Source organism: Dipodomys merriami, unplaced genomic scaffold, assembly GCF_024711535.1.
Source record: "Dipodomys merriami isolate MVZ:Mamm:240054 unplaced genomic scaffold, mDipMer1.0.p SCAF_20, whole genome shotgun sequence".
NCBI lineage: Eukaryota > Metazoa > Chordata > Mammalia > Rodentia > Heteromyidae > Dipodomys > Dipodomys merriami.
Window position 1 is genome coordinate 2,513,237 of NW_027203382.1, and position 18,196 is coordinate 2,531,432.

Sequence of the window (18,196 nt, forward strand, 5' to 3'; positions counted from 1 at the left end):
AGTAACTTTGGAATAGAGTCCATGGGGTTCTCTGAATACAAGATCATGTCACCTGCAAAGAGGCAGAGTTTTACTTTATCTTTCCCTATGTGGATCCCCTTTATGTTTGCATCTTGTCTTATTGCTGTAGCTAGGCATTCTAATACTAAATTGAAGAGGAGTGGAGAGAGCAGACAACCTTGTCTTGCTTCTGAATTTAGAGGAAATGGTTTTAACTTTTCACCATTACATATAATGTTAGCTGTAAGGTTTGTTATACACAGCCTTTTTATATTGAGGAATGTTCCATGGATTCCTAGTTTCTCCAGAGCTTTCATAATAAAGGGGTGTTGGATCTTGTCAAATGCTTTTTCTGTGTCTATTGAGATAATCATGAAGCTCTTCTCCTTGGTCTTGTTGATGTTACAAATTACATTAATTGATTTGCATACATTGAACCAGCTTTGCATTCCTGGAATGAATCCTGTTTAATCATAGTATATGATTTTTTTGATGAGTTGTTGAAGTTGATTGGTCAAAATTTTGTTGTGAAATTTTGCATCGATGTTCATTAAAGAAATGGGTCTAAGGTTCTCTGATGAGTCCCTTCCTTGTTTTGAGATGAGGTTTATGCTGGCTTCATAGAAAGAGTTTGGTAGTACACTTTCACTTTCAATCTCATTGAAAAGTTGAAGGAGTATTGGTGTGAATTCTGCTTTGAAGGCCTTAGAGAAATCAGCTGTGAATCCATCTGGTCCTGGGCTTTTCTTGGATAGGAAATCTCTTATTGCTGTTTCTATTTCAATACATGATATGTATCTGTTTAGTTGGTTTAAATCTTCTTGGTTGAGTTTGGACATATTAATATTTACTAGAAATTCATCCATTTCCTCCAGATTCTCAAATTATTTAGCATAAAGTTTTGAAAAGTATTCCCTTATAATGTTCTGAATCTTGGTTGTTTCTGTGGTGGTGTTTCCATTCCCATCTCTGAGTTTATTTGGATGTGTTCTCTTCTTTTTCTGGTAAGATTTGCTTAGGGTCTGTCAATTTTGTTAATTTTTCTGAAGAACCAACTCTTTGTTTTGTTGATTTGTTCTGTGCTTTTTGGGGGACTCTAAGTTATTTAAGTCTTAACTCTTATCTCCAATAATCCACCAGAAAACCAGAAGTGGCACTGTGGCTTAAGTGCTAGAGTGCTTGCCTTGAGCTGAAGAGCTGAGGGACAGGGCCCAGGCCCAGAGTTCAAGCCCCACAACTGACAAAAACAAAAACAAACAAACAAAAAAATCAATGATTTGGGCTTGTGAGCCCAGGTGAGCAGCTGGAGCTCAGGCCACAGTTGCTGCCATGATGTTCCTGGTCTCTGCCCCCTCAGCAGAATGGCATGCAAGGCGACACAGAAACTGCCTATGGAGTTCGAGTCCCTGTTCCCCAAGGCAGCGGCACTGCACCCCTCTGCCTGGTCCGACAATGGGCCTGAGGCCCCGGATGCCGAGAAACAGCTGCTTTCAACTCAAATCTTGTTGCCCACTCAGCCAGCTTCTACCGGCAGCGAGCAGCGCCTTCCAACTCCGGAGCAAAATTTTCAGAACATAGAGCAAGAATATAGTCATTTTCAGAAGTGGAGACATTTAGAATTTATTCTCAATCAAAGTGAAGCATGTACTTCAAAAAGCCATCCTGTCTCTTCCCCACTCACAGCACCTAGTTCTCCAGGTTTTTCCTGGATGAAGAAAAACCAGCCTACTTTTACCCTTCCCAAGTTCGAATAATATGTGAGTGACTCTTAAAAGTCTATGAAGAAAAATTTCGGAGGAATATGAACAAATCCTCAATACTAAACTAGCGGAACAGTATGAGTCATTTGTGCAATTCACACATGATCAGACTATGCGGCAATATGGGACAAGGCCAAAAGCTATGTATCCTGAAGCTCTATTGCATACCTGGGTACCAGGTTTGACCTCAAGAGATGGTTGCTGTACACTTTTTGCAACTGGTTTGATATCACATTTCAGCTCCAACTTTGCATCCTGAGAATACTTCAATGTTTCTGCAGGTCCATTTTATACAACTTGAAAGACCTTAAAACTTTCTGTTGCCAGAAGTATATCTTTCTTTTCTGCTCATCCAATAAACAGCTGTGCCCTACTGTAATAGATTTTACGATCAAAAATACTTGAAGCAGCAGTTTAGCAAAACATGCCATCAGTGGCAGTCAACAAATGGAGTTTCTCCACGAACAGTTTTGTAAGAAGTGTGTGTGAGAGTGTGTGTATGTGTGTTTTAAGTTATTATTTGTATTGTTCAGGGCTTTTTTTAAATCTTAGGGATTCTGGCTGTGAATTTGATGCAAGACAATTTATGGTTAAAAACATTTGCTTGGTCTACAAAAGAGCATTAATGTTTTGTGACCATATAAATTATAACAGTGGATTGTTTTATGTGTAGGTTTTATTGTTAAAAACACAGTCTGTTTCCAGGCACAGAATATGAATCCTAAGTTAGTGTGGACATTAGATGTGATTATGATGATATAGCCAAAGTCTTCAGACCAAGATCTACAAGTCCATGGTGAGAAATTAGGAGACAGGCCATGGGCACATGGACTCTGACTAGCCTTGTTAGAAAAATTATTTGACTCCAAGCCTTAAAATACCCTGTGGAGTCTGCACTCACCTCATTCACTGAAGCTCTACAGAGATAATGTCTCCCCTGGAGCAGGAGCATCAGAGTTGACTCAGGAACATAACATAAGAGAGAGCTAGGATGGGTCAGGCCCTTGGCAGCACTGCTACTTGGGACAAGCCACTTCACCTTTTAGTTATTAAAAATAGAATTTGGATCCTTGTGTCAAGTTCTTCCAAACTTCTGAGGTGTCCATATTCAACTGCTTGAGCTTTGTTTTGGCAACCCCTTGCCTGAAGTTGCTTATATACCTTGTTTCCAAGGTTCTGGGACAGAAAGTGGCCTCTGTTTTGAGGAGATGAATATTAAGTATGCATTTTTCTTTTTACTGTGACTTGTTCAAGACCACATTTTACAAAATTCCTTGTTTCCTTTGTTATTGTTTCTGAAAAGGGAAGTTCTATTAAAATTGTTTTAGTTTAAATATAGAAGATTGTTGTTGTTGTTTTAATTATGGCATATTTTGAAAAAAATTCTTGAGTTTTAATTCAAAAGTATGCCAATTCCTTTTAAAGGAAGGTAATATTCAGAGACAGTTGTTCTGATCAGATGGCTTAGAGAAATTTCTGGGATGTTCACATTCAAAGATTCCTTATTGATGAATGACTTTACTTAAGTCTAACCAACAACTGCAATATTATGCTTTCTACATTTTCATTATATAGTATTAACAAGCTTAGTTGCAAACAAATAAAATACTTAAGCTATTTTAAAAAAATCAATGGCTTTCCTGTATGCCAATCACGAGAAGAGCACAGTTGAAATCAGGAAAGCAATTCATTTTGTAATAGCCCCACAAAAAAATAAAATACGTAGGAGTTAATTAAAGAAGTGAAGGATCTCTATGACGAAAACTTTAAAAATGGAAATTGAAGCAAAACTAAGAAAGTGGAAAAACTCCCATGCTCCTGGATTGGAAGGTTAACATCCTGAAAATGGCAATACTGCCAAAGGCTACTTACAAACTCAATGTGATACCTATCAATATCTCAACATCATTTGTCAATGAAATAGAAGAAGCAATCCAAAAATTCATATAGAACAATAAAATATCCTGAATAGCAAAAACAATCCTTAGCAGAAAGAACAGTGCTGGAGGAATATCAATACCAAACTTCAAACTTTATTATGAAGTTATAGTAATCAAAACTGCTTGGTACTGGCACAAAAACAGATCTGAGGACCAATAGAATAGAACTGAAAACTCAGAAATGAACCCACAGATCTATAGCTACCTAATTTTCGATAAGGGACCTAAAATAGAATGGAAGAAAAACAGCCTCTTCAGTAAATGGTGCTGGCAAAACTGGTAAAACACCTGTAGAAAACTAAAGCTAGATCCTTATCACCCTGCACCAGAATCAACTCCAAATGGATCACAGACCTCAAAGTCTGAAAACATTACAGGAAGGAATAGGAGAAACTCTAGGGCTTCCTGTCACAGGCCAAAATTTTCTTAAAGTCTCAGAAACACAACACATTAAAGAAAGTTTGGACAAATAGAATTGCATTGTACTGCAGAGCTTCTGCATGTCAAAGGACACAGCTAGCAAGATCAATAGAAAGTCTACAGATTGGGAGAAGATCTTCTCTAGCCATACAATGGACAGGGGTCCCATATCTAAACTATACTTAGAACTTAAAAAAATTAATTCCCCCATTGGATGGGGGTCGGGGAAGATTGGGGGAGGGGTGGGGAGAGGATGGGAAGGTATGGGAATGGGAAACAAAGGAGGAGACTACAATGCTTGATAAGAAATGTACTCATTATCTTGCCCATGTAATTGTAACCCCTCTGTACAGTATTTTCACAATAAAAAAAATTCTTTAAAAAATTAATTCCCCCAAAACAAATCTTCAAAGAAACAACTGCCTGATTAATAAGTGGGCTAAAGACTTAAAAAAACGAATTCTCTGAAGAGGAAATAAAAGTGGCCAAAAGACACATGAAGAAATTCTCAACTTCTCTGGCCATAAAAGAAATGTAAATCAAAAGAACATTGAGATTCTACCTCACCCCAGTTAGAATGGCTATAATCAGGAAATCTAATAATAACAGATGCTGGAGGGGATGTGGCCAAAAGGGAACCCTACTGTATTGTTGGTGGAAGTGTAAATTTGTTCAAATATTTTGGAAAGCAGTATGGAGTTTCCTCAAAGACTACACATAGAGCTCCCTTATATTTATGACCCAGCAATCCCACATTTGGGCATTTACCCAAACAATCACAAACATGACCATACTAAAGCTTCCAGCACAACTATGTTTATCACAGCATTATTCACCATAGCTATGATATGGAACCAACCCAGATGCCCCTTAGTAGAAGACTGGATCCAAAAAAAATGTGATATATATATATATATATATATATATATATATATATATATATATATATATATATAATGGAATTTGATGCTTACATCAGAAAGAATGCCCCCCCCTCCATTTGTTAGGAAATGGAAAGACTTGGAAAAAAATCATATTAAGTGAAGTAAGCCAGACCCAAAGAAACATAGGTCCCACAGTTTCTCTTATTTGCAATAACTAATATATATTTAGGATAATCTTACCAGACAAACAGAAAAGGTCAAAAGCTATGTACATATGACTATATAAGATGATGGTAGTGAAATGAACCCCAAGATAGGGACACAAGAGGTTTTATTCTTTCTTGCTGTTTTTTTTAATGTACTTATAATGTACTATGTGATTTTGTTTCTTTGATTTGTTCTTCCCCCATGGTATAAATCCTGTTTTCACTCTATTTAATTCCAGTGCCCTGTATCTTGTATATACATTTGTCTAATTTGGGGAGGTGAAGGTAAATAACAAAATGCTGAAACAAAGTTACAGGTTAACCCATTGTAACAATGAGATGTACAAGAGACTATGTTGAAAATGAACTTTACAACTTCAGGGGCAGGGAGGATTTAGGAAGGTGGGGTGGGTAAGGATGGTAGCAGAAAAAAACAAAGGAGGGGCTAACAATGCTCCATAGAAAATGTACTCATTACCTTACTTGTGTAACTGTAACCTTACTGTACAGTATCTTTACAAAACATATATTAAGAAGTATAAATTAGGATCTGAGAAGGTGGCTCTGTGGTACAATGCTTGCCTTGCATGCATGAGGCCCTGGGTTTGATTCCTCAGCACCACATAAACAGGAAAAGCTGGAATTGGTGCTGTGGCTCAAGTGGTGGAGCTCTAGCCTTGAGCTAAAGAGCTTAGGAACAGTGCCCAGGCCCGGAGTTCAGGCCCCATGACTGACAAAAAAAATTATATATTAAAAAATGGGCAAAGTTTAGTGATAAAGAAATAGAATCAGACCAAAATAACCAAAATAATCTCCTCAACTTGACAGCTTAGACAGGCATCCTCTAGTCTGATAATGACTTCAGTTTTCTAATAGCATGTACTTTAGAAAACTTACAACTATAAATTATTTTCTACAATAGACTATTAATGTAAAAATCTCTCAGATGCATGCCGAAGACATACCTCAAAAATGGTCATTCACTAGAATTTTGGAGCTATCTCTTGAAATACAATTATCAAGAATGATGAAGTCCTTATTATCTCACTTCTAGGGTTGATATGGGACAATTAACAAAGGTTACCAAGTTTCCTCCAGTATTTTCCCTTATTTAACACTTAAAAATGTTTCTGTTTTGTTTTTAGTAGAGTTGAGTTAGTCTCTCTCCCCCATTGCAGTAATCTCTACTCTGGGGCAATAGTTTTGAATAAAATTGTACCTACCTTTGTCCTATGTTTTTTGACAGGCTACAGAAAAGATACAATGGTATCAGCTAATTATATATTCCACTAACATAATTTGTATAAGTCTGACACTTGTGTAACCCTCACTCAGTAATTTCCTTTCTTCCTGCTAACTTCTCTACCATATTTTCTCTTTTCTATGTGAAATACATCTGAGATAACTTTGCTTCCAATGCTCTGTAGTTGAGGTTGACATATAAATAGATTGTTGGTGTAATCTCTTTTCTAACTTGATGTACAGTATTTGTTGCATGTGGCATTTTCTTCAGCAAAAGTCATTGCTGAAATTTAAACTACTTCTGTGAAATGAGTATCTTTTATCTATTGAATATCTCTTTCCTACTTTGTTATTTAATAATTCTAGAATATTTTCCAGAGGCTTCTCCTATATCTAACTATTGAATCTATAAGCCCTGTGGAGGTTGGTAAACTGTAGATGTAGATATGAGCCTTCTACCCAGAAGATGAAATGGCAACTCTGCACATAATTTTTCAAGTTTAAAATATGTAAAGTTTTTTTCACTTTCCAACTAACATTATTTCTTCACTGACACTATATTTACCCATAATTTACTTGAACCTTCCTAGGATAAATTCAACTCAGGATGACATGTGGTGAAACCAATTTTAGATACCCAACGTCAAGATTAATTCAACAGTTATTTAGCAGGATATTACGACATTACTTTAAGCTTCTGAGATTATTTCAGTGTTTTTAGGTTGTTGTTTTTTTTTTTTTTTTGCTGATTTCAGAAGTCACCAGTCCTTTGAAAATACCACATTATTGAGAAATTTTGTTCTGAGTACTTTAACATTTATTAATCCACCATGATTTCTATTAATCTCCCCAGTTTCCAAACTTCTATGCTCAAAATATCCCTCATTTTATAATTATTGAAGTAACTTCTTTTGTAGAGACATTTAAAATTTCTAGATGAAAAGCTATTCATTAAAACCACGCAAAAAGGAAGTATAAGAGTACATTAGATTCACGTTTAACTTAGTGGCTGGTTTTCTTTTGATCCACACCTTGAGCAGGTGGTACCTACTTAATACCTTCAATACATACTTTTTAAACTGGAAAGACAATAATATCAATGTTTTAGCAAAAATTCAAATTCAGAATAATCTATTTGAATATCCATGAGAAAGGTTTTACTTTCCTAAGTAGTGATCACTGCAGATAAAACCAAAAAAAAAGTCCAATTTTTCACTTGTTTTTCTACTTTCATACTATTTTCTAGTGACTCTGTAATTGGTACTATAAACAGACAACATGCAAGAATCACCTATGCCTAATTACTTGCGTTTAGGAGTAAAATCTGTAGGTTAACCTTTCTTAAATTTTATATAATGCAGGAAATTTAAACATATTACAGAACAAACACTTAACATTAAACATTTGTATAAAGATATGATATGTAAACAGTCTCAAAATGAGTATTAATTTTCCATGGAACATACTAATTAACTTTGTGAATAACCAAAATATTTTAATAGCCTAATCGTTACTTTTGCTTATGCTATGAGAGTAAGAAGAGAGGAACAAGAGAAGCCAAATGTGTTGGTACATGCCTGAAATCCCAGAATCTGAGTACTAAGGCAAGAGGATCTTTAATTTGAAGCCATCTGAGCTATATAGCAAGATTCTATTTCAAACAAAACAAACAAACAAAACAAGAATGAATGAAGAATAAAGGAAAAGATGAAATCCAATTTTTAGGGCTGGAAATATGGCTTAGTGGTAGAGTGCTTGTCTGGCATGCATGAAGCCCTGAGTTTGATCCTCCACATAAACAGAAAAAGCCAGAAGTGGTGCTATGGCTCAAGTGGTAGAGTTCCAGCTTTGAGCAAAAGCAGCTCAGGGACAATGCCTAGGCCCTGAGTTCAAGCCCCAAGACTGGCAAAAAAAGAAAGAAGAAATAAATACAATGCTTATTGTCCACATTTGTTGTTTCATTTATTCTTTGCAACAATTCTACAAAGGAGAAATTATTACCAATTTATGAATAATAAAACTTAAGTCTGGAACTACCTCAGTGTAACTCATCAGAGATTACAATATTTGTAGAAAGGATGTACAATTGACATATTACAGCTAGAATTGGAAATAAGTTGAGTTTAGATTAGATCTCCTAGTTTCACCCTTATACTATTCTGCCTTTTGGCACAAAAATAATCTGTAGTTCCAGACTTAGAACAACGGAAAAATGTGAAAGCACCAATCTAGGTGAGACAGGTTGTCCTATCTATTCTTATATTACACTACCAGAGATTGGCTGGGAGGCCAAGATTTAATTTGCAGTCAAATTTATAATGGAAGAGACTTTTCTCTAAAATATATTGCAATAGAGTAGAGAGATAATAGTGACAAGTCAAATATCTCCACACAAAAATAATGGACAGAAAATTTCTAGCCTAAATTTTTTATCAGTTTGCAAAGATATAATTCAAACACAGAATTGCCACTCAGGTTGTTGTTTTGTTTTTTTCCCCTAGCAAACTTTATACATGAAATTACTGCCTTGCTTTCCTGAGAAAGAACCTTCCACCTGATTCCCTTCTCTAAGCTACATACTTCTTCAACATGGACTGCGGGAAAACGTGTGTAGCCTCAAAGCCAGTGTGTGATCATAGGATCACTGATCATCTATCTCAGCCTTTTATCACTGAGATTTCTAAGCCTTGGATTGCATAGCCTCTTCAAGAGTAGGATTCACAAAAATCACACAAACTTGGTGGAATGGATAGCTCAAGTGGTAATTGGTATGTGGTACCCAGATATTTCTTAAGACATGCTCAGATGTTGCTCTGAAAGTATTATTTAGATGAGACTGACATTTAAATCAGAAGAATTTGAATAAAGTAGATTATGCTCCATTAGGTGGTGGTTCTCATTCAATCAATCAATTGGAAGAGCCACCATCACACCCTCCCATTCTTCCCCCTTCACACACACACCCTGAGGATGAGGAATCCACTAGTAGAATACCTTTGGACTCATGGTGTAATGTCACCAGCCTGCCATCCTTGAAAATTACCAACAAGAGAATATAAGAAACTTAAATTAATATACTACAGTCAAACAGTAATCACCTTAAATTCTCTCTCCATATATTACACACGCACACACACACACACACACACACACACACACACACACATACACACACACACCATTGAATGTCTCTGTGGCAATGAAAATTAAAATTTGATGATAGGAGGCTGGGAAGATGGCTCAGTGGTAGAATGCTTGCCTTGCATGCATGAGGCCCTGGGTTTGATTCCTCAGCACCACAAAAGCAGGAAAAGCCGAAAGTAGTACTGTGGCTCAATTGGTAAAGCTCTAGCCTTGAGCTGAAGAGGTGAGGGACAGTGCCCAGACCCAGAGTTCAGGCCCCACAACCGACAACAACAACAACAAAAAATGATGATAGGATGAAACTTCCTGTCCATTCCATTTCTCCATATTCTCTGTCATTAGCTAATCAAATGACCAACAAAATTTTGTTATACATCTTTGTACTCAGCTTTTGAAATGATTAACCACTTCTAATGTTTGTTTTATATTCTTTCCTTCCTTTACTAACATACCATGAACTTTTAATAAATACATTTTGGAAACAGATATAATCTCTTTTCCAAACTTTCAGAAAAGTGACTTTACAAAGAAGTTTGCAAGGAAGTGTCATTCCTTGTTTCAAATTTCCTGTTCTCTAAAATGGATGTCGCATAGTATTATAAATGGATACACAAATTGCAAATTGATTCATTTTGCTCCTCTATTCTCAGTGGCTTTCCTTTATCTATTATAAAATCTGAACTCAGCATTGCCATGGCCTACAGGTACCAACTAATCTTTTCTACCATTCAAATTAATCTCAAATAACACCTCCTGACCACCCCCCTCAGCCACATTTCTTTTCTTCAAACAAGCTAAGCATAATAATCAAATAACATCTATAGTTTTTGTAATTGCTACTTAGAATACCCTTCCCCAAGAGCATTCTTTGTTGGCTTTTCTATGAGCACAGAGCAAAGCAATTCTTCCTCAGGCAACATGTTCCAGAATACCTCCTCCTCCTCAGAATCCACTCTTCCCTGTAATATATCACCTCATAACAGTCTATTGTCTTCACAGTACTTGTGTTACCAGGAATTTTCTTGTTGCCCTGTTCTATTTGTTTTAATGTTGCCTATTTCTTTTTTTTAATTGCTATTGTAGAGGTGTTGTACAGAGCAGTTACAGTTACATAAGTCAGATAATGAATACATGCAGTTTTGAACATTGTCCTCCCTTTCTTTGCTGGCTTCCAGTTTTTCCCTCCCTTCCCCAGCCACAAGTTGGGTAGTTCATTTTCAGCATAGTATCTCATGAATACCATTGCTGTATTTGTTCTTGTCCCACCCTTTCTGTGCCACCCCCCCCCCACCATGACCATGTCCCAAAACACATGAACTTACAAACAAGCTAAAAGGTACAGAGAACAAACACAACATCAAAGGGCAAAAAGTAACCTCTTGCTTCCTTTTCTTGGAGTTCATTTCAATAAATATAATTTTATATGAGCATATGCTCATAGCTATTGAGCATTTGTGATCCTCTCCTGCTCTCCTCTTCCTCCTTTGGTCTCACTGTGAATGTCTCAAATCCTGTATAATTTATCATGCCTAAGTGTATTTTTTTGTCTTCTATGATCCAGTATGTTTATTTGTAGATTTATAGACACTTTCTAGTTATATGAATGAGGAAGCCCATGCAACATGTGTCTTTGGTTCTTGCTTACTTCTCTTTTTTTTCCATCTTTCCATTTCCTTATGAATGGTACAATATCATTCTTTCTAATGGAAGCAAAGAATTCCATTGTGCATATATATTTTGTTTTGTTTACCCATTCATCCACAGAGGGGCATTTGAGTTGATTCCATATCTTGGCTATGGTAAGCAATGCTACAATGAGCATAGTTGTGCTGGTGACTTTAATGTGGCTCTATTTGTAGTCTATTGGATAAATTCCCAGGAGTGGGATTGCTGGGTCATAGGGAAGCTCTACGTTTAGTCTTTTGAAGAGCCTCCATACTGCTTTGTAGAGTGATTAAACAAATTTACATTCCCACCAACAGTGTAATACAAATCCCTTTTGACCATATCCCCACCAGCATCTGTTATTGTTCATTTTCTTCATAATGGTTATTCTAACTGTAATGAGGTGGAATCTTAATGTTTGTGTTTTGTTTGGCTTTTTGTCGGTCTTAGAGCTTTAACTCTAGGCTTGGGCACCGTCTCTGAGCTCTTCAGCTCAAAGCTAGAGTTCTACCATTTGAGCCACAGCATCACTTCTGGTTTTCTGGTGCTTAACTGAAGATAAAAGTCTCACACAAGCTGGCTTTGAACCATGATTCTCAGAACACAGCCTCTTGAGTAGCTAGGATTTCAGGCGTGAGCCACCAGCACCCAGCTAAAAGATTTTGATTTGTTGTTGTTTGTTTATTTGTTTGTTTGTTCCTCTTTTTATTTTATTTTTAAGAGTAATGGGTCTTTATTAAGAAATTGTCATCCTGTGCCAAGCAGCTCTAGAGTTTCTCTTATTCCTTCTTGTAATGTTTTCAAGTGTCTGCTTTGACTTTGAGGTCTTTGATCCATTTGGAGTTGATTCTGGTGCAGGGTTGATAGATAAGGATCTAGCTTTAGTTTTCTTCAGGTGTTTAACCGATTTTGCCAACACTATTTACTCAAGAGGCTGTTTTTCTTCCATTCTTAGGTCCCTTATCGAAAATTAGGTAGCTATAGGTCTGTGGGTTCGTTTCTGGGTTTTCAGTTTTATTCCATTAGTCCTCAGATCTGTTCTTGTGCCATTACCAAGCAGTTTTGATTACTATAACTTTGTAATAAAATTTGAAGTTTGGTATTGATATTCCTCCAGCCCTGTTCTTTCTGCTAAGAATTGTAGTTGCTATTTGGGGTCTTTTATTGTTCTATATGACTTTTTGGATTGCTTCTTCTATTTCATTGACAAATGATGTTGGGATATTGATAGTTAGAACATTGAGTTTGTAGGTAGCCTTTGGCAGTATTGCCATTTTCAGGATGTTAACCTCCAAATCCAGGAGTATGGGAGATTTTTCCACTTAGTTCTATTTTAATTTCCTTTTTCAGGTTTTTAAAGTTTTCATCAACGAAGTCCTTAACTTCTTTAGTTAACTCCTATGTATTTTTTTTGTGGGGCCAGTACAAAAGTAGTTGTTTTCCTGAGTTCAACCATGCTCTTCTCATTATTGGCATACAGAAAAGCCATTGATTTTTTAGGGTTAATTTTATACCCTTCTACTTTGCCAAAGATCAGCTCAAGTAACTTAGAAGTGGAGTCCATGAGGTTCTTCAAATACAAGATCATGTTATCTGCAAAGAGGCAGAGTTTTACTTAATCTTTCCCTATTTGGATCCCCTTTATGTTTGTGTCTTGTCTTATTGCTGTAGCTACTCATTCTAATACTAAATTGAAGAGAAGTGGAGAGAGTGGACATCCTGGTCTAGTTCCTGAATTTAGAAGAAATGGCTTTACCTTTTTGCCATTAAGTATAATGTTGGCTGTAGATTTGTCATGCACAGCCTTTATTATATTGAGGAATGTTCCATGGATTCCTAGTTTTTCCAGAGCTTTCATCTTAAAGGGGTCTTGGATCTTGTCAAATACTTTTCCTGCATCTATTGATATAATCATGTGCTTCTTATTCTTGCTCATGTTGATATGATAAATCATATTGATTTGTATATATTGAACCAGTTTTGCGTCCCTGAAATGAATCCTCTATGTAAATATGACCATATAAGATGATGGTAAAGCCAGTCTCTGGTGGCTCACGCCTGTAATCCTAACTACTGAATAGGCTGGGATCTGAGTATCATGGTTCAAAGCCAGCCAGGGCAGAAAAGTCCGTGAGACTCTTATCCCCAATTAACCATTAGAAAACCAGACGTAGTGCTGTGGCTCAAGCGGTAGAGCATTCTCCTTGAGCTGAAGAGAGCAGGGACAGCGCCCAAGACAGAGTTCAAGCCCCACGACTGCCAAAAAAAAAAAAAAAAAAAAAAAAGATGATGGTAAGCAAAATGAACCCCAAGATAGGGACACAAGAGGTTTTATCTTTGTTGCTGCTGTTTTTAATGTACTTATAATGTACTATGTGATTTTTTGTTTCTTTTGTATGTTCTTCCCCCTTGTTATAACCCCTATTTAATTCCGGTGCCCTGCATCTTGTATATACATTTTTCTAATTTGGGGAGGGGAAGGGAAATAACAAAATTCTGAAATAAGGATACAGGTTGACCCATTACAATAATGAGATATACAAGACACTATGTTGAAAACGAACTTTACAACTTTGGCAGGGAGGGAGGAGTAGGGGAGGTGGGGAAGGAAAAGGTGTTAGGGGAAAAACAAAGGAGGGGGTAACAATGCTCTATGGGAAATGTACTCATTACCTTACTCATGTAACTGTAACCCCTCTGTAGAGTATCTTTACAATAAAAAATATGTTTAAAACAAAAGAGTAATGGACCAAGCACGAGATCTCATTATCTTGCCTTGTTTTTTTTTTAATTTTTTTATTGTCAAGGACCTGTACAGAGGTATTACAGGTACATAAGTAAGGTAATAAGAACATTTCTTTTTTTGGGGGGGGGGTCCGGTTGTAGGGCCTGGGTGTTGTCCCTCAGCTCTTCAGCTAAAGGCTAGCACTCTACCACTTGAGCCATAGTGCCACTTCCAGCGTTTTTCTTTCTGCTTATGTAATGCTGAGGAATCGAACCCAGGGCTTAATGCATGCAAGGCAAGCACTCTACCACTGAGCCACCTTCCCAGCCCCAAGAACATTTCTTGTCAAACTTGTTACCTCTTCTCTCATTTTTCTCCCAATTTTCCTTCCTCTCCCACTCCTGCCCAATGGTTTTTTTCATTTGCATTATTTTAATGGCCAGAGATGTTGAACATTTCTTCACATGTATATAGGACATTCTTACTCCTTCTGAAAAATGTGTCTTTAAGTCTTTAGCTCATTTCTTTTAAAAAATCTTTTTAGATAATTTCATAGTATTGTAGGATCGTGATTCTTGTTAAAGTCACAAACACATTTTAACCTTCACGAGACAAATTGTAAGTATCTTGGTCTATGAAGTTTGTGAGTTCTATAAGTTTTGATAGTACAACTATTTCTTCCATGTTGGGTTATATGAACATTTCTTTCCTTTTGCTCAGTGTTGGCTGTTCCCTTTCCCTTTCCTTCCCTTCCTCCCATTGCTGCCCTTGAGTTGCTTAGTTCATTTCATCAATGTCCAGTGTTACTGGTGGGCCCCTCTGTTGTATTTTTTCACCTGTTTCCCTCTGATTCTGTTCCCTCCTCCTAACTTCCCTCAGATGTGCACACACACACACACACACACACACACACACACACACACACACACACACACACACTCACACGCACACAATATATGAGGTCAAGAACATGGAGTCATTTAGAAATTATATGACAAATTAATTAGATGACCTTTGTTTTCTGAGTCCTGTTTACTTTGTCATATCCCCTTGCATTTTGGATTTAACACCCACATATTAGGAAGACCATGTATCATTTGTGTCTCTGATCTTAGCTTACCTCATTCAAAATGATTTGCTCTAGTTCCATCCATTTCCTTGTGAATGCCATTATTTTGTCCTTTCTAATGGCTGCATAGTATTCCATTGTATATAGTATCACAATTTTTGGATCTATTAATCTGTAGTGGGACATTTGGGTTGTTTCCATATCTTGGCTATTGTGAATAGTGCAGCAATGAACATGAAGGTACATGTCCTTGTATCCTGGTTCCTGTTGCTCAGGGAAGATGCCTAAGAGTGGTATGGCTGGGTCATACAGGAGGTCTATACTTAGCTTTCTGAGACACCTCCAGACTGCTTTCCAAAGTGGTTGTATTATTATACATTCCCACCAGAAATGCAGTAGGCTTCCTCTTTCTCTGCATCCCCACCAGCATTTGTCATTGCCTGAATTTAGGATGTGGGCCATCCTGACTGGGGTAAAGTGGTATCTCAGGGTTATTTTTATTTGCATTTCCTTCATGGCCAGGGATGATGAACATTTTGTCATGTGTTTCTTTGCCATTTTTATCTCTTCTGAGAAATCTCTCTGTAGTTCCCTTGCCCATTTAATAATTGGTTTGTTAGATTTGGGAGGAATTAGTTTCTTGAGTTCCCTGTATGTACTGGATATTAGCCCCTTATCTGATATATTGCTGGAAAATATTTTTTCCCAGGTGGTTGGCTGTCTTTCTAGTTTGGTTTTTATGTCTTTAGCTGTGCAGAAACTTTTTACTTAAGGTAATACCATTTGTAGAGTCTCTCTCCAATTTGTTGTGACCTTGGGACTCTGTCTAGGATGTTTCTGCTTGTGCCTATAAGTTCTATTGCCTCTCTTCTTCTGTCCTGCACTAGTTTCAGAGTTTCAAGTTTGATATTAAGGTCTTTAATCCATTTTGAGTTGATGTTAGTGCATGGTGATAGGCTGGGGTCTGCTTTTAATTTTCTGCATATGGCTGCCCAGTTTTCCCAGCACCAATAGTTGAAGAGGCTATGTTTCTTCCCCTGTATGTCTTTGGCACCTTTGTCATATATCAGCTGACTATAGGTATGTGATCTTATTCGTGAATATCCTAATCTGTTCCATTGGTCTTCAGATCTGTTCGTGTATGAATACGAAGCTCTATTTGTTAGAGCTTGAAATCTGATATTGTGATTCCCTCCTGTGTTGTTCCTTTTGCCTAGAATTACTTTGGCTATTCTAGGTCTTTTGTTGTTCCATATGAATTTTTTTAATTTTAATTTTAATTTTTTTATTGTGAAAATACTGTACAGGGGGGTTACAATTACATGGGCAAGATTGTGAGTACTCCATATGAATTTTTGGGTTGTTTTCTCTATTTCCCTAAAGAACATCATTGGGATTTTGGTGGGAATTGCATTAAACTTGTATATCATTTTTGTCAGTAGGACCATTTTCACAATATTGATTCTGCCTATCCAAGAACATGGAAGGTCTTTCCATTTTCTGGTGTCCTCATTGATTTCTTTCTTTAGACTTTTATAGTTTTCTATAAATAGGTCCTTTACCTCTTTGTTTGGTGAATTCTTAGATATTTTATTTTGGGGGTCATTATTGTGAATGAGTTTGTTTCCCTGATTTCCCCTTCTGCTTGTACATTTTTGGTATACAGAAAGCAGCTTTGCCAAAGTGGTTTATATGTTCTAGGAGTTTGGGGGTGGACTTTTTGGGGTTGCTAATGTATATCATATCATCTGCAAATAGGGATTCTTTAATGTCTTCCTTCCCTATGTGGATCCCTGTAATGTCCTTTTCTTCTTTTATTGCTCTGGCTAAAGATTCCAGAACTATATCAAACAGGTGTGGAGAGAGTAGGTATCCTTGCCTTCTCCCTGATTTTAAGAGAATTGTTTATAGTTTTTCCCCATTTAGTATAATATTGGCTATTGGTTTATTATATATAGCTTTCATAGTTTTAGGGAATGTTCCTTCCATTCTTATTTTCTCAAGAGTTTTTAACATGAATGGGTGTTGTATTTATTAAAAACCTCTTCTATATCATTGCAGATAATCATCTGGTTCTTGACCTTGGCTCTGTTGAAGTGATGGATTATATTGATTTATTTACATTAAACCATCCCTGCATCTCTGGAGCGAAGCCTACTTGATCATAATGTATGATTTTTTAAATCTCTTTCTGGATTCTGTTGGCTAATATTTTATTCAGGAGCTTTGCATCGGTGTTCATCAAAGAGATTGGTCTGTAGTTCTGGTTTTGTTGGATCTTTGACTGGTTTGGGGATGAGTGTGATATTGGCTTCATAGAATGAATTTGGGGTTTCTCCCTCTCCTTCTATTTCATGGAAGAGCTTGAGTAGTATGACTATGAGTTCCTCTCTAAAGGTCTTATAGAATTCCATAGTGAATCCATCTGGGCCTGGGGTTTTCCTTATTGGAAGAAATCTGATTGCTTCCTCTATCTCATTGTAATATATTGGCTTATTTAATTGATTTATTTCTTCTTACTTCATTTTGAGCAATTTGTATTTCTCTAAAAATTCATCCATTTCTGCTAGAGTGAATACAGATCCTGGAAATAGTTCTTTATGATTGTTAGGGTATCTTAGATGTTTGTCATAATTATTCCAGTGACATCCCTGATCATATTGATTTGGGTCTTCTCTTCTTTTTTTAGTTAATCTTGCCAGAGGTCCATCAATTTTATTAATTTTTTCAGAAAAACCAGCTTTTTGTTTTCTTAATTTTATTTAGAGTTTTCTTAGTCTATTAATTTCAGCTCGTTAATTTCAGCTCTAAGTTTGGTTATCTTGCTATGTCTAGTAACTGGGTTCAATTTTTTTCTTGCTTTTCTGGCAGTTTAATTGCAACATGAGATTATTTACTTTGTCTGCCTTGATTTTCTTGATGTGTACACTGAGAGCAATAAATTTGCCCCTCAGAAATGCTTTTGCCATGTCCCACAGATTTCTTTCTGATGTATATTCATTGTCATTGAATTATAGGAACTTTTTAATTTCTTTTTTAATTTCTTCTCTGACCCAAGTGTTGCTCATATATGTTACTCATATATGTGCTGTTCAATTTCCATGTATTTGAGTAATTGCTACAGTATGCTTTATTATGGAG

The 18,196-nt window shown here is 36.6% G+C and overlaps 1 pseudogene; it reads left to right on the forward strand.

The window, feature by feature from the left end:
- The first annotated feature begins 1,361 nt into the window (after positions 1–1,361).
- Positions 1,362–17,217, forward strand: LOC138832778 (akirin-1-like; annotated as a pseudogene).
- Positions 17,218–18,196: the final 979 nt, after the last annotated feature.